This window comes from Danio rerio, chromosome 4 (assembly GCF_049306965.1).
Source record: "Danio rerio strain Tuebingen ecotype United States chromosome 4, GRCz12tu, whole genome shotgun sequence".
Lineage (NCBI taxonomy): Eukaryota > Metazoa > Chordata > Actinopteri > Cypriniformes > Danionidae > Danio > Danio rerio.
The window spans coordinates 58886438-58908578 of record NC_133179.1 but is presented as its reverse complement, the minus strand read 5'-3'; the positions used below and the strand labels follow the sequence as shown (position 1 = coordinate 58908578).

Genomic DNA, 22141 nt, shown 5'->3' with positions numbered 1-22141 from the left:
TGGTCAATTAGTTTAGTCCACTAGACAGAGTGAATGACTATGTAAATAAGTGAATTCAGACACCTGGGGCCTGTTTCAGAAAGGAGGTTAAGTGAAAACTCAGAGTATTTTAACCCTGAAATGAGAGAAACTCTGGGTTTTCCGTTTCAAAATGGCAGGTTTGTTAAACTGGACAAAGCAGGGTAAGTCAAGCCTGTTTCTGAAAGAAAGGTAACTTTAACTCAGAGTCAGTTACCGTGGTAACTTACTCTGTGAATCTAACCTGGTCCAGAGCAGGTTTTATTCTCTAAACTCTGAGTTTCTGTCGGTCTCCTCCCCTTTTTTAAAGATGAAGCGGTGTTTCTTGCCTTAGCCTTACGTCTCCACACACCTATTTTAGAGCTCATTTTGGAGATGTGCATAAAAACGATTGATGGAAACGTCGTGATTCACATAACTTTTGAAAAAAATGCATAATAAAACATGTGCATAACTGAGTATTTTAAACTTTTATTTGATAAGAAAAGATGTGCATAAAATATGAAGAAAACACTTAACAAATTACAGTATGTGCATTAAAAAAAGGTTTGTTAGAGATGATGAAAATGTGTGTGAATAGACAAACCAGCAGACTGAGGAAAGGACATCTTAAATGTTGTTTTGGTCATTCTAAAATGCCTTAACTGTTTCAGTATTAGTGTATATTAGTAATTACCTCCGAGCGTCTGGAGCGTGTCAAGATCTCCGCGTCTCATGGCTTCAAATGCCCCCACGTGATCATTGTGTGTCAGCATTGTCTTCTGAGGCGCAAGTACATTAATTAAATAAAAAATCATTGCCACAGCTTTTTCTACCACAGTAAATTTTGTTTTTACTGTTGATATTTGGCACAAGTTAATCAGGAAGTGACGATTGTGTTCTCTTTGACTTGTTGGATGAAAACGCTGATTTATTCACATCTTCTAGGCGTTATTTCAGTTTTGCACGAATTTATGTATTATATTTTGATGGAAACAGATATTGCCTACATTTTTGTCACACAAAGATCAAAGTCGCGAAAGAGAATGGCTTGTCCTTTTTCATTAATAATTAGCTTAACCTTTGACATGTACTATTACTAGATTAACGGGATTTTTATTTTTTTTTAAGTATTTTTAGCACTGCTTACCTTCTAAATGTTATATCAAACTCTATCACTTGATCAATAAAAAGGCAGACATACAAGTGCACTGTTAAATCTATTAAAACTGATAAACGTGTATAAAAGTTTAGAAACATTTTATAAACGTCACACATTATATTACTTATTTTATTATAAATATAAATATTTAAATACTTTAAATAAAAAATTATGCATTAACTTGAGCAGCTGTTTTCTCACGCTGTCTCTGTTTCACTGATAATTGCTTCTTTTTAAATATATACGCTCATATTTGCTATAACTTTGCATTAGCAGATCAAATTCAGCCGGAGAAAGAAATGCTGATCTCTTTTTTTTAAGATGTTGCCATGGTCACTCGTAATATCTGCGCTCCATTGATAATGCCTATTTATAGTCACGGTGTGCGCGCTTAACTCTGAGTTGGTCTACTCAAAGTTGATTGACCCAACTCAGATCAGCTATTCTGAAACCGAAAACTCAGAGTTTTTAATCTCTCTGTAAATCAACTCAGAGTTCAAGTTTAAACTCCGAGTTGTTTGAACCTCCTTACTGAAACAGGCCCCTGGGGCCTGTTTCAGAAAGGAGGTTAACTGAAAACTCAGAGTATTTTAACCCTGAAATGAGAGAAACTCTGGGTTTTCCGTTTCAAAATGGCAGGTTTGTTAAACTCGAGAAATCAGGGTAAGTCAAGCCTGTTTCTGAAAGAAAGGTAACTTTAACTCAGAGTCAGTTACTGTGGTAACTTACTCTGTGAATCTAACCTGGTCCAGAGCAGGTTTTATTCTCTAAACTCTGAGTTTCTGTCGGTCTCCTCCCCTTTTTAAAGACGAAGCGATATTTTTTGCCTTAGCTTTAGTCGTTCATTACCTTCATTTCAGTCACACAAAGAACAATGGCCTGTCCTTTTTTGGAAGATCCCGTAGATGAAGAGGCTGTATTAATTCGAAGAGAATTACATTTACGTCGAGCAAGGATTTTGAGACCCAGAGTGGATTTTTTGTCTTTTCCACATACATTTTTGTTTGAGCGGTACCGTTTTTCGTTGCAATCAATTACATATATCCATAATCTAATCCGTCCTTACATCAGTAACATCACCTATCGTGGCCGTGCTCTTACATCCGAGCAGATACTATGTGCAGCTTTACGTTTCTTTGCTAATGGAAGCTTTCTGTACAATATCGGGGATGCGGAGCATATTAGTAAGGCTACTGTATGCAGAGCTGTACGGAAAGTGTGCCTTGCTCTGAAACGCTTTCTGCACATTTTTGTAGTGTTTCCTGGCCACAAACCCCTGGAAGTCATCAAGGAGGAATTTTACAGAATTGCTGGTTTGTAGCATTCAAGCTGGTTCAAATGTATTTAATATGAAATATATATATAAATAATATATAAATAAATAAATATATATATATATATATATATATATATATATATATATATATTTATTTTTATATATATATATATATATATATATATATATATATATATATATATATATATATATATCAGAATTAGTTAATAACATTTTGCTGTGACCTCTGAAAGTATTGTAATATTTAAAATTACCTTTAGGATTCCCCAATGTGGTTGGATGCATTGACGGCTCACATATACCTATCATTGCACCAACTGAAAATGAGTCAGACTATGTTAACAGGAAGTCAATCCACAGTATTAATGTGCAGGTACGTTGAGTTATGCAGTTTAAATTGTTTAAACAACACATAGCAATACTATATCTCATATCTTATTCTTTCCACTGTGAAGATTATATGTGATGCTGCACATATTATCACTAATGTTGAAGCCAAGTGGCCTGGCTCTGTTCATGACTCACGGATATATCGTGAGTGTACCCTAAGCAACAGACTGCAAAGTGGTAAGTTAATGTATGAACTACACACTTGGGCATTTTAATGCAGCACTAAACCAATGTGTCTTTTTTTTTACAGGGGAGATTGATGGCTTTCTGCTGGGGGATAGGGGTTACCCATGCCAGCCTACACTGCTAACCCCTTACCCAGAACCTGAGCAAGGGCCACAGCAGCGCTTCAATGTGGCACACTGCAAAACTAGAGGCAGGGTGGAAATGACTAAAGGCCTGTTGAAAGCACGTTTCCAGTGCCTACGTCACCTCAGGGTCACCCCTGAGAGGGCCTGCGACATTATTGTGGCATGTGTAGTTCTCCATAATATTGCCATTTTTAGAGGGGAACCACATCCTGCCCTACACATACAAGCTCCAGAGGAAGACCCCATCCACCCTGCAGATTTCCAGGATGGAAGGGTGGTCCGAGACCTTATATGTCACAATTCATTCTCTGATTAAATCAGCCACCACAAAAATAAAAAAATAAAGAAATAAATCAACAAGTCACAACAATTTATTTAGTCTTCTTTATTTCCTACAAATTAAAAAGCAACTGTTAAATTTCTGTATTCTTTTCAAACTTTTTCATAATCCACTAAAAAACAATATACACCTTACCTGTAGCTTGTGTTTCAGGATCTCGATTTCCAAATCGCTCTTTAGGATCTGCCGATCCAAGTATATCATTTCTTTATTAGTTTTTTCAATTTGTTTTAGCAGATGCAGCCTATATAACTGCTTTACTGGTAACTGAAAACACAGTAGTTTAGGGTTACGTTATGTTGTACATGACTTCCATTGAATTAAACTCTGGCATTTACTGTACATCACTGAACTGTGTTCATGTGCGCAGAAGAAGTAGATGGACCCTCCTCCTCCACCTCCTCTTCCTGTTGTTCCTCACTCTGGAAGGTGGTGATGGGGAAGACAAGAATATGTTTATACTTAGAGATACTTACATAGCTTACTGAACACAAAAATGTGAGGAGTTGATTGTACAGATTGTTTGATGCCTACAGACATAAAATTACCTCTATAGGCCTCTCTGTATGAGCAGAAATGGTGTCATCATCCACTTCATCCTGAGCAAATGAGCATTTGGTTGAGCACACTTTATACTATTACTTAGCCTACTCAATACACAAGAAATTAGGATACTTACAACTGCCTGGGGATTTGTTAAGAAAGTAGGCTCCAAAAGGCAGATATTGCCATCACAATCTATTGAGACCAATGCAAAAATGAAAGTAAATTAATTTATATATATATATATATATATATATATATATATATATATATATATATATATATATATATATATATATATTTATATCTGTGTGTGTGTGTAGCCCTTTTACATTGTATGTAGGCACTTGTGTCCTGGGGAGTAACAGGCTCTGAAGAACACCCTGTAGGTATTCCCTCAGCCACTGGCCTTCCAGTGTTCTGACTCAGGGCCATCTCCTCAGCATTAGTAAGGGGTTGTGGTGCAGGGCCTCCTCCTGTCTTGCGAGCCTCTGCCTTCTTTCTGTTGGCTGAAGAGACGTCCAATAAAAAAAAAAAATAAAAAAAGCACTGCATAAATACCATTACACATTTATTGGCATTTACATGATAAATTTCATTTGTTAAAAAAAAATTATGACATTATCAAACCTTACCTGATTGAATTATGTTTTTATATTTCATTTTCAGCTGCTGCCATGTTCTTTTAATGCCTGCAGGATTGCACCTACATGAAAATTACAATTAGATTTAATACCATAGTTTTAATTTTTACCTTTCATATTATAGCAAAAATAAAAATACAAAAATGATAATATATAATTAGCTTAAATAAACTGACCTTTGACAGGGACATGTGCTGTAACTACATTAATGAGATTATTACTCGTTCTAAAAACTATTTTTTTATACTGCTTACATTCTAAATGTCATATCAACCTTTATCTCTCGATTCATAAAAAAAGACAGACACACACTTTTAAATGTCAATTTTAAAAAGTTTATCTTAAACTGATCAATGCGTGTAAAAGTCGGAACATTAAATAAAAAAATTCTACTGAACAGTAAGTTAAAGTTATAGGCTTATGCATTCTTGTTTTGTAAAAAATTGTTGTAGAAACTATGCAGTAGCCTATTTAATGTAATGTAATGCAATAACATCTGCTTCAAATAAATAGCTGCAAAATTACCCTCGTTTTCAAATAAAACTTCAATTTACTTAAAATGCTAAAATAATCAAATACTTTAAATATTTTAAATGTAAACTTACGCATTAACTTGAGCAGCTATGTTTTCCCACGCTAACTGTCTCTGTTTCGCTGATGCAGTGGTGCATCAATTCATTTTTTTAAATATATGCTCATATTTGCCATAGGCTTGCATGAGCACATCTAGTTCCGCTGGAGAAAAAAAATGCTGATCTCTTTTTTTCATATCTTTCCATGGTGACTCGTAATATCTGCACTCCATAGATAATGCCTTTTTATAGTCACAGTGTGCGCACTTAACTCTGAGTTGGTCTACTCAAAGTTGATTGACCCAACTCAGATCAGCTGTTCTGAAACCGAAAACTCAGAGTTTTTAATCTCTCGGTAAATCAACTCAGAGTTCCAGTTTAAACTCCGAGTTGTTTGAACCTCCTTACTGAAACAGGCCCCTGATCACGGTGCGCATTTGGATGCCGAGATAAGATATTCTGAGAAACTCACACAAACGACGGACCACAGCCATACAATTATAAGGCTTTGGACAGACCAGCAGACAGAACAGCAGTCAGAGAAGCGTAATTTAACTCTATTGTGAGGGAGAACAGAGCAGGTTCATGGTGAAACCAGAGGTGGCTTACAGACAGATATGTAAGATAACGAAATCTTATCTGGCAATAGCAAAGCTAGTATTGATCATCTATAAGTATTAATACTTACCAGTAACAGAAACTAAAGAGCATTGATTTCAATAGTTTATTAATCAGTTACTAACTCATTCTGAATGATTTTAAAAACCTCTAACCTCTCTTAAATACAAATGGTTTGTAAATAATGCAATACTTAATTTAGGAATGAAAAGTAAATCATTAACAAAGTATGAAAGTAGAATTATTAAGCACATTATAATTGTGGTTGTAAGTCAAGAGTACAGCATTTGTAGCTGCAGTTATAAACTGCTTACTAATGTTTATTAATGTAGAGTTAATGCTTAACAGATAATAAATTCATTAGATGCTAATGCTTAATAAATGGCTTATAGTGTGTAGTTATTATAGTGTTACCCAAACTTCAGTTTTTCAAATGTTGTTTTTCTTCTACTAGATGAATATTCCTCATATGTGAATATAAAGTGCCTTTCCTCATTGACTACAGAATATTTTTACGCTTCTTCAAGTGGTTCCAAACTTTTATGACTTTCTTTCTTCTGTTGATCACAAAAGAATATATTTTGAAGAAAGCAGAAAACCTGTAACCATTGACTTTTATAGTAGGAAAATAGATACAATGCAATTCAATGGTTTACAGTATATAAAAAAGGAAGTCAAAGGAAATGTTTGAGTTTTACCTGCCTGCCTTATATAGAAATATTCCAGTAATTTTTTGCCCTTCTATTACTTTTTGTAAACAGATAATACCATGTATAATTAAGATATAATATAATAATCTACCTGATGAATAAGGTGAGGGTCTGAGGCTACTCTGTGAGCCAAAGGGAAGCACAGTTGAGTGAGAGGCCCGTGGAGAGAAAGCCTTCAGCTCCTAGTCAGCATCACTGCTGCAGATGCGTCTCCCAACGCCTTATAAACACACCACATGACAATAAATTAATTAGCTAAACAAAAGCTGTACAAAGTGCTGTACTGCAGGCTACTCCAACATAAACACATTGCGTTGCTTCTAATTACTCAAATAATCATGCTTACTGATTTGAAAGCTTGTACTTATCGGATTCATCCCATTTTACTAACACAAATGAACTAAAATAGCAATGGGGAACTTGTGGACTTGATATGGTGACAGGCTGGAGTTTGTGCAGTTCCCATAAATGCAATAATATACTACGATGATGATAATTTTCACCAAAACTAACAACCAGTGCTACTCTACTTCACTGTTAACAGCATGCGCCTGTCAGATCAGTCTCCTTTCTGACGTCACCGAGGTGGTTTAAAAAAAAAGCGGATTTTCCGAAAGAGGGAAAACAGACTTTTTTTTTTATTTGTGCCCCTGCGCTTCGTAAAACATTTTTATATGGTATTTTATAGTATTATAGAGTATTTTCACAAATGATTCTACCTTTTTTTAAATAGTTTTTTTAACCTACAATATGCGCTTTAATATTTGCTCTTTATATGAGAAATAGGCTGTAATGTTTAAGCGGGCCTAAATGCATCTCCCGAATATCCTACTCAGTGATGCTGAACTGTTTGCCTTCTTTAAGACTTTCTATTGTATCACTTAAGCTAAAACTGCATGAAATGATATAAAAGAGAAGTGCATTTGGTAATGCGTGCTAAGACGTGTGATGCACACAGAAATATGTGCTCCATACTGAATTAGCTTCTCTTTCATCTAATGCAGCTTGAATGGTTTAAAACTATTACAACTGAATATTTTAAACACAACTGTAAAGAAACCTGGCTTCCTAAAACATGTTTTTAAAGCTCACAGGAACATTGTATGTATGGTGCTTTCTCAATTATGAAAGCATCTCTAAAAAGTTGTTGTTATCTGATGTGGGGCCAGAGTAGGCCATGTTATTTTCAGTTTTTTTTTTTTTTTTTTATTTTATTTTTTTTTATAAATTTGCAACGATTTCAAATATATATATTTTTCACATTGTAATTTTTAGGTAACGTGTGTAGAATTTGAGGGATTGAATATATTTAATCTATTCTGGAATAAGGCTGTAACAAAAAAAAAAAAGTGCAAAAGTTAAAACGCTATGAAAACTTTCCGGATGCACTGTACATTAAAACTTCCAGTTCTTTCCAAAGCATTAGAAAAGGTTGTATTTATAAAACTGCAGTCTTTTTTAGATCTACATGGGTTTTAAGAAGTGTTCCAGTCTGGTTGTGGCAGTAATGCACTTTCCAAGTTGAGTTCCTGACAGGCAATAAACCAGGAAGAAGAAGAAAAGGAAGAAGAACTGAAAGAGTCAAAGCTCAGAGAGAGTCAAGAGCTCAGATTGTGTTTCTGCTGCACAAGAGCTTCTGTACTTCTGCATGTAAGTTTGATACTTCTACCATTGCGTTTATTTGTGGATGAAGGGATTTTAAACATGTAAGTGATAAATTTGATTTAAATGTCTGTCTGATCCTGATGCTCAAAGCCTCAAACACTGTTTGATCATGGTGTAAAATATGGACATTTTAACACTGTGTCTGAACACTTTATTTCTTAATGTTATGAAATTGTTTTTAATCATTAATATCATGCTCACTCGATAAATCAGCAGAAAATATAACTTTAAATTTACAGTTATGAAATTGAAAGACAAGTTAAACCAGCCCTAATAGTTAAACAGGAAGAAAAACTGCTGACGTTCCTTAAAATGTATTTGTCAGCAGACGTTTTTACTGCCAACTAACAAACTTAATATATAAACGAGCAATTGGCTTAACCTGATCTTATCTTAATAAACTATATACATATATCATACATCAAATGTGAAATATGAGGTGTCAGAGGTCTGTAGATCCGTGTAACGCTTTGCAGTGCTTTGTTCAATTCACGCCGTCAAAATTAAACAAATGAAAAATGCATTTCAAACTTTCATTTTCCATTTTTTCTGAGTACTTCAACAAAAGATAATTGTCACTCGGTTTAATTTTCAATTATACAAGTTTGTGTTGTTGCATTTGAATCTGATCTCAGGGGTCGGTTCTTTGTACGTGGATTACTCAGTTAGCTGGATTTGGATATTGACGATTTGACACGATCCAGGACCGTTTCGTTCTTCAAAGCTGATCTGAGAGTTGTTGTCATAGCAACAGTTCTGCTAGGTCAAAACTGATCGGGAGCAGGTTCAATTCATATAAACAGGATTAGATCGGCTCAGTTCAAGCAAAGATAATACAGAAAGTATGTACCGAATTCTAATATTTTCTTACAGTAGAAGTTACACTTGGGACAATGGTAAATATTTTAAAGTTATACATATTAATAAAACTTATGCAATCTGCACTTTAGAAATGAAAGTACAAAGACTGTGTCGTAAATTCCACTTTTCATCAATTAGAAATTATCAGACCGGAGGTTTTGAATATCAGAAAATAGACTTTATTCTCCATAATAAAGCCGAGAAAGAGCAGAGCAGACCCCAGAGCATTCTGAAGTCTCTCCTGGACACCTTCTGAAGTCTCTCCTGCACCTTCTAAAGTTTCAGTGTGTTTGTTACAATTTTTATACAGGATTATTTGACACACCCCTAAGTCTCTTTTTAACTCTTGACCATTTTTGAATAGGTTTCTAGTCTAAGGGGTCCTGCTATTCTTGGCTCTCAGCCCACTAGCTCATGTCAACAGTGATGTTACAGGTCTGTGTCAGCAACTGTTTTGACACCAAAGTTCTCTCTCCATAGATGCAACTTATGCAAAAGGATTAAGTGTTTACATACATTGTCATGAAAGCATAATCACTTGATAATATGTTACTCATTCTAACTTCTGACACATATACCTTCATACAAGTATTTAACATAAATAATCAGTGCTTTACATATTCAGTTATTCTACACAATCAGCCATTCAGTAGCCTTCTCCTAGTGTTGCTCCTGTGCAGGCATACTCATCTTACACAGACATATCACTGTATTTTTAACACAGGCTGGCATGTTTGCTGCAAACACTACATACATTTTGTAAAGAGAAAATTAACTGCTTTACACTTAGAAAATACTTCACACTGAGAGAATAGAAATCTTCTTCAACTGCCACCTGGTGGTGCAAAGAGAAATTGATATGAACTTTTTTAGATCGCTTTAGTACAAATTTTGTATAATAGAAATGCACAATATGTGACTTTTTGAAAGCAATAATACATTTATGCAGTCATGAACATGTTTTGACAGTTAATATGCCAGTGATTTAATGCTTCACAAAAGTTGCAGATGCCTTTACCAATATCAAAATGTTTTTGTAAACAACTAGTTATTCTTTACACTGATTAAAAAAATGGCTACTATAATAAGGAAAATCCTCTCTAAATGTAGAACTAAATACACTGATATACATTGAAATACGATGAATACTCTTGAAACATGAACGTGTAAAGCCTGCAGCTCATAACAAATGTGTAAAGTTATTGCGTGTCATATTTAACAAACCGTTTACTGCTAATTTGATGTAGGATAATTTTGCTCACATAGATAATTGAATATTAATCAGATGATGTCATTATGCTGCTGTGCCGTCAGCCAATCGTTGCATTGCTAATCATGATTTTGAGGATCGATAGATCTGTCCTTCACAACCAGTGTTGGGAAGGTTACTTTGGAAATGTAATAAATTACAGATTACAAATTACCCTATTTAAAATGTAATAAGTTACAGTAATGTTCGATTACTTTATAAAAGTAAAGTAACTAATTACATTGGATTACTTTTTGATTACTTTTAATTTTCTAATAAACATTTTCAACTAAATTTTCAAGCATTTATACAGAGCAGGAGTGAGCTTACATTAGCTCCATTTACAGTTGAAATCTCAAAAGCTTTCATCACTTCAATAAAATTAATTTCATTAATTCAAATTTAAAGTAGAGCCTCCACAAAACCAGACCTTATCACAAAAACATGTTTACTGTTGTTACAAAAATCAAAATTTTAACTAGTTGTGCAGGTGATTTATGTGGCATTTGCAATAAAAAATACATCTAATTTGTGCAATTTTCATTTTTTATATCGAAGCCACAAATTCAATTCAATCGCATCTTAGTGATCAATAAAACTGCCAATGAAACATATAAGGCAGAACTGTTCATTTTAATTATTTACTGTAACTAATATGCTGTACTAAACAGGAATAAATTATAGTACATAACAGCAAAAACAATAAAATCCAATAAAACCAGGTGTTACACATTTAAAACAGTATTGATCCGCGATCTGTAAGTGTAGCTTGTTTGGACACTACTGCGCTACTTCACTAATAAAATAGCTTCGCTACTGTGAAAAGCTATTTGATTTTTTAGCGACGCTACCGCCACTCTACTGAGAAATGTAGTTAAGCTAGCAACACTGTTAAATGTGATAACATCACTTTGGTCAGAGGAGTCTGCTGATGCCCTGAAATTCCCAAATCGATAACTTTGTTAGTCATAACATATAATTGGAAATGAAAGAGTCTGCTTTTATTTCTGTGCACTCACGATACTGACAAAAAACATTTTTGCTTTTATAAAACAAGGAAAGGCTAGCTTACACACCTGCAGATGCTTCCTCATGCTTTTCAATGGCAAAGAGGATTAGATGTGGTGTGCCCATGAGCATTAATTTGATTTAACATTAGGGATGACAATAAATATAAAATTTCTTTTGAGCAATTTTTTGAAGTGGACACAAATAATACAGCCAAATTGTACTTCTAAAGAAATGTCCCCACAGTTAAAAATGGTTTTATTGTTCATATTACAGCATGGAGACTACATTATAGTTATTTTCAAAGTTTTTCTCAGGTTCAATGACAGCAAATTTTTCTTGAAAACTATTTATTGCATTGTTTGTTGTGTTGTTTACAGTCAACAAACTGACTCCTGAAGCAGAATAAATGCAGGAAAAGACATTTTCCATTATCATAATAACTAACTTGTTTACATTACACTTGTTAAATTGGCAGATCATATTGTAAATCAGTGAGCCTGTTAGGTTCATCTGCTAAACAGCCACAACTCCGAAAACATAAAAAAGAAATTGTTCACCCCAAAAGAACTGTCATTATCCCTTCAATAAAGCTCAACACCCTTACCTGACACTGTACATCTGACTGACCCTGCTCTGCCTGTTCCTCAATCATTTTTTTTCTCCTCTGCCTGTGATTGATAATGTGACATTAGTATTTTCATAAGAACTCATTCTGATAGCCAAATTGCTTAATATGTGAACTTTTTGTACTTGTTGTTTAGGTGCACTAAAAAATTATCTTATGTCCATTGTCCTTTTCTCTGTCATTTTATCATTGAGGTAAAGTTGGTTTTATATTCGCACATTCAGTCTCTCATTAATAATATAATCTCAGAAGAGTATTCATTGGAAAATCTAAATAGTAAAATCATATTAGCAACCAACAACCATCAAAGTACAGCATTGTTTACAACCAATTAAATAGTGCTAATATTATATTGTTTACCTATAGGTTCTATAAAGACGTTGTAACTGATACAAAATACAGCAACCAGAGTTTTAATGAAATTGAAGACACAAGAACATATCACACCAGCATTAATAGAATAGATTTTAAGATTATTTTATTAGTTTAAGGCACTACACAACATGACACCTTCTTACTTTTCTGACTGCTTATCAAAATATAATCCAAACCGTTTGCTACGCTCTTCTAGCGCTCGACTTTTAGAATTTCACTCTGTAAATCTGATGCGATCTGGCGGAACTTTTTTTAGTCACTATGCTGTAAAAATTTGCAATTGTCTCCCAAATAAAGTGAAAGAATCCCCCAGAATTGATGTTTTTAAAAAAGCTTGTTAAGACACACCTTTTTAAAATTGCGTATGAATATAACAGTTTGTGAAGTTTATGCAATTTATGTATATTGTGTAGGTTTATGTATATATTATGTATGGTGTGTGCATGTATGTAAAGAATATTGTGTGTGATTGAGTAGATGTATGCATATATGGGTGTACATGTATGCTTTTATCTGAGTATATATTTTACTTCATTTGTCTATAAATGTTTTTATTTGGTTTATTTTGCAATGCCTGTTTGTTATTTGTGAAGTGCTTTGAGTAGCATGTAGGTAGGAAAAGTGCTATACAAATAAAATATATTATCATTATTAATGTTGTTTTGAAGTCAAACTTACATGGGATTTCAGTTTGAATATACAAAGTACTATGGTAAACAATGTATGGAGCAGCCACTGAAAGAATGTGCGAATATAAAACCAACTCTACCTTAATCATTTTATCTAGTCCGTGACACTGCAATGCAAGTTTATTTATACTGTAGCACATTTTGCTTTACATAAAGAACGAAAAACTATCATAAAAATCATCACAACAATAAAAACAAGGACATTTTATATTTTAAATTAATTTAGTCACTTAAGAACAGAACTGAAATTGATTATACAAAAATACAGTGGGGTTGGTTTGGATGTAGCACACAGTGCTCATTTAGCAAATCCACAGATAAACAATATGCTAATTGTGGGCGTAAATGTAAAGTTAACATTATGCCAAGTCGTCACAAATGAAACAATGCATGGGAAACGGCTTTGGAGTGTTACGTTGCAATGCAATTAGCAACAAGCTAACTTATACAAGCATACATTACCTACATGAGTAACTTTAACCGCTAATACAGCCGATTCATGGACATCAGTAATCAGCATTTTTGCCGCAACTAATTTATGAATGATTCTGCATTAATTACATTGTAGAGAATCGCTTTATTTAATGTGATTAATACACTATACTTACTGAAATTCAACATTGGCCTGTAGCCACACACCTAACTCGTGTATCTGTCTGTCGGTCTGCTGTGACAGGCTGCGTGAGTAGGTGAGACGCGCTCCCGGCAGTGGATCAAACCACTATGAGGAATCGGGGGCGAACTCTTTCTAAATGCGTTTTAAATAATAAATGCTGGGTGTTTTTTCTACTTAGACAATAATTTTAGGTATACAAACATATATTTTTATATATACAAACATATATTTTTATATATATAAAATATATAAAATAGAGAGTGTTTTTATATATATTTATATATTTTATTTGGTGAGGGGGACAATGAACATGTTCCCCAAGGGATTTACGCCCGTGGTTGCGCCGCAAATCAAAAGCATCCGCACTTTAATAAATGGCTTTAGCAGAAGGCATCCTGCATATTAAAAACAGGCAAATAAATAGATTAATATTATTCAACCTATCCTAGATTTTTAAGGAAAAATATTATATGTAACCCCATTTGTAATTTTTTACATTTTCAAAAGTAACTGTAATTTAATTACATATTTTTCTCAGTAACTGTAACGAATTACTGTTACTTTTATTTTGTAATTAAATTACGTAACACCGTTACATGTAACTAGTTACTCCCCAACACTGTTCACAACACACGCAGCGATCTCAGATCAGTTCATCCTGACATTCTAATCTGATTCGCGAACTTGCTTGAAGAACCAAATTAGCGAGAGATCAGTTATCAAGATTAAAAGATCCAGGATCTGTCAAATCATCTTAGATCATTTAAGCGAGGTACGAAGAATGGACCCCAGAACAAACTTAAATAATGACAAATTATTGTGATTTTTCATTTTTCTTTTCTGCGCTCGTAGTCGGGCCGTGCCATTGCTGTCGGAAGGGTGTGGAGTCCTGGATTAGTGCGCAAACCAGCAGACGCCATAGTAAAATAACACACTGTCATGTTGTTTTTGAGAATTACGCTTTTGCATTGATTTTGTGTGTAATCTACTTGCGAGAATACTTAATTCATGCTGTTAGTGTACAGTTGAATAACAGTACACTAACAGTTGTGTAAGAATCAGCTCTTTGGTTTAAATCATGTTTAAACTTTGGGGATTCGAATCAAAGATTCGAACATGATTCACATAGAATTATTTAAAGCTTGCACTTAACTTAAGTATTTGTCCAGCAAATAGAACGTTTAGTGTAAAGCAATTCCGTATTATATTATTACGTGGCCAACAATAACAATATAAAAACAGTATCTAATTATTTAATGAGCAAGGTAGCAGTATCTGAAGCTGAGGCATTAACTTATAAAGCACACAACACACCAACACGGATCTTAAAACGAAACAAAAGTTTATTGCTACTTTATAACACAAAGTACTAATCTACTTAAAACAAACAAACGCACATACATACACACACGCACAAGCAGTTTGAGGAGAGTTTTGGCTGAGTGGATTAAACTTCTAGCCTTTGCTAAGTTCTTCCCAGCCGGCATTTCAACGGTGATTCAACGTTGAATCAACGTCAGGTCTATGGTTGGATCAACGTTGAATTACCTTTCGATTTTGCAAATTGGATCAACGTTTATATAGTGACGTTGTTTCACCGTCGGACCACCACCGGTGATTCACAGTTGAAATCACAACGTTGTTTCACTCTTACCTTCTTCATGGGTGAATTGTGGTCGTTTTGTAGACGTTGAATGAAGGTTGAATTACCTTTCGATTTTGCAAATTGGATCAACGTTGATACCGTGACGTTGTTTCACCGTCATACATTTCAACGCAAGTTAAATAGAAATTACTTACAACGCAAAGTCCATAAATATAGCAAACAAATTTTTACTAATAAAAATACACGACAAAAATACACAACTTAGCCTGTGTATCAATTTATTTAATACACACCTCATTATTTCATTTATTCTAAATATACAGCAACATTTACAGCATACAGTTAATCAAAACCATGCAGGTTACTATACATGCTGTACACTCAAATACAGAAAAAGGCATACAATTAAAGAGTCACTTTTTAATTAGGTTTCATGAATTAAAGTTAGTTAATGTTTACTAACATGAACAAAGAACAAATACTTGTACAGCATTTATTAATCATTTAATTAATTGAAATATGTCCCGATGCTATTAAAATCAAAATGTATGCTTGTTAACATTAATGCACTGAGCTGACATGAACTGTACTTTCTTTATATGAAAGATTCATTGTTCTTTGTTCATGTTAGTAAATACATTAACACTTACTAATACAACCTTTTTGTAAAGTGTTACCGTCTTCAGAAAGACAGATGCTAACTAAATTAAACTAAGTAACTAAACTACGCTTCAACCATCACAGTCTCCAAAATACAATTCTGTTTACAAAGTTTACAAAATACCCATTTTTAAAGTGGCTGCAGTAAAAAAATAAAATAAAAAACATCACTCACAACTAAGAATCACAAGTGAAATACATTACATCTGTTTGAGGTTTTATAGGTTGGGAGAAACACTTGAGGTAAAAGATGGCACTGGGGACAAAGAATCAAGTGTAAAACACTAAAACATCTATATCAGTCTAGCAGGTAAATACATATTTATTTCTCAAACACCAGGTTAGTTTCCTACAAAATCAATAATGAGGTTTGCTATTCCAATTCATTGTGAATGAATGGCTTCACATTCACAATAGTGAAAACTCATGCTATAATCTAAACCTGACATTACTCCTTCACTTTGCAGGTCTGCATGGTAAATATTTAGTAGTTTTTTTTTTTTTTTTTGCATAAAGTACATCTATTGTGTTTAGCATTACTGCAGCAAAACTGAGCACCTGTGACAGTGGAACATAGACAAATATTTCAGTAAATCATCAAGAAAATGTGTAGAATATATGGTTTGATTCTCTCTCACAAACACAACAGTAATAGCAATTAGTTATTCCATTATTATTAGTATCATAAAAATTGCATGTTCACAGGGGTCTTATAATAATGGCTTACATTTGTGAATGTAGGACCACTATTTCACTATTACATGTCACATTAACTGTTCATATAGGTTCTGTAATTAAGTACTTGTGTCATCCCAGAGACCTGTTAATCTTCAGAACACAAACTAAAATATTTTAGATTAAATGCTCCTCATCCTCTACAGACAGCAATGGTCCCAAGATGCTCATTGTCCAGATAAGGCACAAAACACATTGTCAAAATGTTCCATGTGACTTCAGTGATTTCAACTGTGAACATACCAAGCTCCAACAACACTTTAGTGAGGCAAAACAAAACAGTAAATACAAATATGTTTGCATATATCTCTCCCGCATCAGATCAGCGTGTGTGTTTACTACAGGTAAGCACACACCATGACCTGTTGTGGCAAAGGCAAACAAGTTATTTTTATAGTACTTACTGTGATTTAACCTTTATGACAAATGTACTGGACCTGTTACACATATATCACTATCTTTTATGAACACAAATTTCACTGTAACAGATGCTGTTGTTTAGCTCCAGTTATACCTTCAGAGAACACTGTACTAGTCAGATATCCATACAAATGCAGAGAGTTTGGTCTTGTGTAGCAGAACTGCAATAGATGTCTGTCTGTCTAGGCTGACACTGGTTTAGGCCATCAGTATGTCCTTGATGCCCTCAAATGGAGCTTCCAGAAAACCTGCAATAAATGAAATACGAGGTTACAATTAAGTTGGTTTCTGCTATTATACAAAGTGAAATTCAAATATTTATTTTTTATTGAATCCAAATTTGTCTTATAATAATCGCCACACTCAATAATTTTGACTCATACATCTGAATATTCCTAACTAAGAGAAGTGAAGAATTAGGTGTGATATCGTCAGGAAGCCCTTCGCCACCACCGGTGCCAGCATTTCCAGAATTCAAATTTCAGATTCTCGAAAAAATTTCTTTTTTTTTTTTTTAACAAAGGCTGCAGTAAAGAATCATGAAACATTAAACGCATCTAATAATTACAAGTTGTTGTGAACCATTACATGTACTGTAAAAGCTGTTTAAAGCTTTTTAGACATATGGTTGAGAAAAACTCTAAAAGGAGTAGCACTTCTGCAAAAGTCTGCATGTAGGACAGAAAATTAAAGGGATAGTTTAAAATTTGTATTCTGTCGTCATTTACTGACCACATTGGACACAAAAGAAGATATTTTGAAGAAAGCTGCAAATCTATAACCATTGACTTCTATAGTATTTTTTTCTACTATGGAGGTCAATGTTTACAGGTTTTGAGTTTTTTTTCAGAATAGCCTCTTTTGTGTTCAACAAAATAAACTCATAATGGTTTTAAACCATTTGGGGAGTAAAATGTGAGTAAATTTTCATTCTTGGGTGAATTATCCCTTTCAGTTGGGAAACACCAGAATTCTTAAGTAGACCCTTTTCGCAAGACAGATGATGCATTTCATTTCTCATCTTAATCCTCAAGTTTTTAATATTTAGATTTATTTAAATAGCATGTTTATTTATTTGTTTTAATGACATTTAATAAAAACAACTTCTCAATGACATCACATGTACTGGACCTGCTACACATGTATCACTATTTTTATGAATACAAATTTCACTGTAACGGGTGCTGTTGTTTTGCTCCTAATACCTTTAGAGAACACTGTAGTAGTCAGACATCCATACAAAAGCCTTGGCGTGGAGTAGCAGAACTGCAGTCTGTCCAGGCTGACACAGGTTTAGGCTATCTGCGTGTTCTTGATGCCCTCAACTGGACCTTCCAGAAAACCCAGAAAGTTAAAACCCATTTCACCTCTTATCTGCTACTATACAAAGTGTAATTTAAACATTAATTTCTCACTAAATACATATTTGCTCCTCAATACTGTCACATAGTAACATCACAACATGATTTCACAATAATAATATCGATATAACAATATAATATCACAACATAGCCTAACAATCAATAAACAAACAGATTAGAAAGAGAATATCAAAACCAAAGCACCAAGAAGATTTAACAGATAGGCTAGCTTAGTTAAAGGTAAAGTAAACTTACATGGACAAAGCCTTTTCCATTCAATGCTGTGCAAGTTAGTGCGTCTCTGGAGTATGTTAAGTTACATGTCTAAAAGCAAAAACAACAACAACAGTGAAACGAAAGCAATTCACTTTGTAATAATAACACTAATTATACAGCGTATAAAAATGATATTGTTTTATAACGTTGCTCAGTAACTTTAAGCTGCGTTTGGAGTTTATCGCTTTGAATTTGCCATAAAAACGCTCATTTAGACTAACGTTAAACATGTGACATTACCTCGAGGTTATCTGCGTCACCGGAGCGCAAACTAAACCAAACTGGAAAGTTTTAAATGCTTCAAAATTCGAAACACTACACTAAGTCACATTTGAGATACACTGTGTGTAAAACAAAATCGGGGGGTAAATAAAACATTAAAGCATCTAAAAACACGCTTACCTGTGAATTCTGCTGCACTGCAGGTCAGGTGTTTGTAATTAAGTGAAGTGAAGCGCTGCGCGCGGCCGCTTGCGCCGAGTCCTCCGATACCATGGTAACCAAACATGTTGAATATTGGGTGAAGCCATGACGTTAATTTAACATACAGATCATGATAAAAAAAATGTCAACGTTGATTTGTACAAGGATTTCTGTAACTTTTTTCAACCATTTATCATTCAACATTGTTTCAACATTAAAGCAACAACTGACGTATTTTCAACCACATTTCAACGTTGAAGCCTTGTCATATGCAGGCTGTTTTTCAACCGTTCAACATTAAACGTTCTATCAACATTATTTCAACGTTCAAAACACATCTAACCTTATTTCAACCATATTTCAACGTTGAAGGTCGGTCGTGTGCCGGCTGGGTTAGCATTGCAACCTGAGAGAAACCATAAAAGCAGAGAATTTCGCTATTCTTTACTACTTAAACATAATTCACACCAGATTCAGTAATGGGTAGAAACCTTGTTTGTGCTACTTGCGTTCTGATGCAATTTTTGGTTTCCTCGACTGGTCCAAAGGGAAATCTCGGCGAAGCTGATTGGTCAGCTAGCAACTTCAGTGACGTGATGGAATTCCCTTGTCGGTGAAGAGGGGTTTCCTTAGTCGGTTGCTAGGGATACGGATGTTGGACAAAGCGGCGTTCGAAGTCCTTCCTGGGTTCCTGTAGTTATGATGAGTTTCAGAGTTTGGATGTGTTGACCCGATGGCTTGTTGTTGAAGCGGTTGCACAAGCAGATCGGGGGTCGAGCCGGCAGCAAGTGAAGGTCGCGGTCTGCTCTGTGATGTAACGAGGCTTCCGGCGAGGCGATGTAACGGCCACAGCACGAGAAGAGCGACGTCCGGGCAGCGGTGACGACTGGCAAAGATGACCGGCAAAAGACGACGATGAAATTCCTTTGTTCAAAGTTTTATAGGCTTTGGTAGAGGCTGGGTCTACACAATACTTGTCCAATCAGAGAAGGTGCGGGGTGGAGTCACACCCCAATTCTGCCCTCTAGGAGGCCGGGTTGACACCTGGTGTGGGTGCTGCTTTGATAGCATAGTGGTTAAAATAAAGTCTTATAACATCGACACTTTTCATAGTATGGTTTCTTTATATAAACCAATGCATTTGAAATGTTCCTAGCTTTCAATCGATACCAAACATGAAGTATTTCACAAACATTCTGTAGATTTCATTTGTCACTGAGGGCTATTACTCAATAACTATCCATAACAGTTTTGTTAAACACATGGAACATGTACACACAAAAACCTACAGAAACATAAAGCAAACGTACATTACTCAAATAAACTGTTTTACTTAAATGTCCATTAAACTCTGGAAGCGTTTCTGATCGCTTCTGTGTCTGCCTGAGAATGTGTATTCCTTGCAGACGCCAAAGGGCACGCGAACCAAAAGGTACTTCTCAAAAACCGGTTTGGTGGGTTTTTGATTGTAGAGCCTCTTATTGTTTTAAGGTGTAAAGTTAATTAACACGCAACTGTGATGTTGACTGGATAGTCGTCCTGTGGATTGCCTTTTGCTGGGTGCCTGTGGATTGCTTTGAAAATGAAATAGAAGATCAGACCTGTAGGCACCAACCAATCTTTTAAGGATAACATGGTCTGTGGCTTGTTCGGTTATGTACCGATCCGTTGACTCCCCACAGTTGAATAGTGAATAGTGTACCCCTGAATAATTAGACCGCTTGTTTATTTTTTTCCCCAATTTCTGTTTAACGGAGAGAAGATTTATTCAACACATTTCTAATCATAATAGTTTTAATATCTCATTTCTAATAACTGATTTATTTTATCTTAGCCATGATAACAGTAAATAAAATTTTACTAGATATTTTTCAAGGCACTTCTGTACAGTTTAAAGTGATATTTAAAGGCTTCACTAGGTTAATTAGGTTAACTAGGCAGGTTAGGGTAATTAGGTAAGTTATTGTATAATGATGGTTTGTTCTGTAGACTATCGAGAAAAAAATATAGCTTAAAGGGGCTAATAATTTTGTCCCTAAAATGGTGTTTAAAAAATTAAAAACTTCTTTTATTCTAGCCGAAATAAAACAAATAAGACTTTCTCCAGAAGAAAAAATATTGTCAGACATACTGTAAAAATGTCTTTGCTCTGTTAAAAATCCTCCTGCGTTTCACTGTTTTGTTTACTGCAGTAACCAAGGCAAAAGCCCTATTTCGGCTGGTCTACGGGCGCCCCTTGTTGGAAGACAGTCAATTAGCATTTTTATTCACTGATTAAACTCTGAGCCAAAACACGGTGAATTTAACACACTGTCAAAAAAAACTCACATTTTTTAATCCATTGAAAGTTTTTGTGCTCTTCTATGTGAGACTGACTCGATAATTTTTGACTCATTCAGCACAAAATAAGCTTTTAAAAGAGAGTCAGGAAATCGAAAGTGAAAGCAGAGCTGCATTAAACTGCATTTCACTGTTAACGTTTTAATACTAACTAACTGCTAAGTCAGTAAACAAATAATTAGTTGGCTAAAACGGAAGTTATCGTGACAAATAATATGCATATATCAAATGTAAAATATTTTTTAATCTTATCTTATTTAACGAACTCAGGGTTTAACGCTAAGGCTTTTTTCTACTCGGCCAGTGGTTTAGATTTTTACTTGCCCTGCCAGAATATTTTTGGCCACATAAATAAAAAAATAGCTATCCTTCAGCCACATGTTTTAAATAATGTGTCAAAAGATAAAACATACACTTTTCGATCAGCTGTATACATACACTTTTTTTTAAATTAAGCATAACGTTTCTTTAAATACTTTAAATAACAAACAATAAAAAAAATACAATTCTGATTTAACTACATTTTTTCAAAGATCTTGAAAAACAATTGTTAAATATTTTTGAAATGTTGATAAATGTATAATGAGTAAAATTTGTATTGTTCTGCAAACAAAAAAACAGTGTGGAAAATGTGCAGGTATTTGA

At 34.4% G+C, this 22141-nt stretch overlaps 2 protein-coding genes across 2 annotated transcripts in view; one reads left to right on the top strand and one right to left on the bottom strand.

The window, feature by feature from the left end:
* The window catches only part of LOC100537530 (uncharacterized), an 858077-nt gene that overhangs the window by 309822 nt on the left and 526114 nt on the right, over positions 1 to 22141 (bottom strand). The gene's annotated exons all lie outside the window — the stretch shown is intronic.
* LOC110439541 (NACHT, LRR and PYD domains-containing protein 3-like) overlaps positions 8131 to 22141 on the top strand; it is a 50846-nt gene continuing 36835 nt past the window's right edge. Inside the window, exon 1 of the mRNA XM_073948239.1 lies at positions 8131 to 8234. The gene's annotated coding sequence lies outside the window, so the exon portion shown is untranslated. The remainder of the gene's footprint in view (positions 8235 to 22141) is intronic.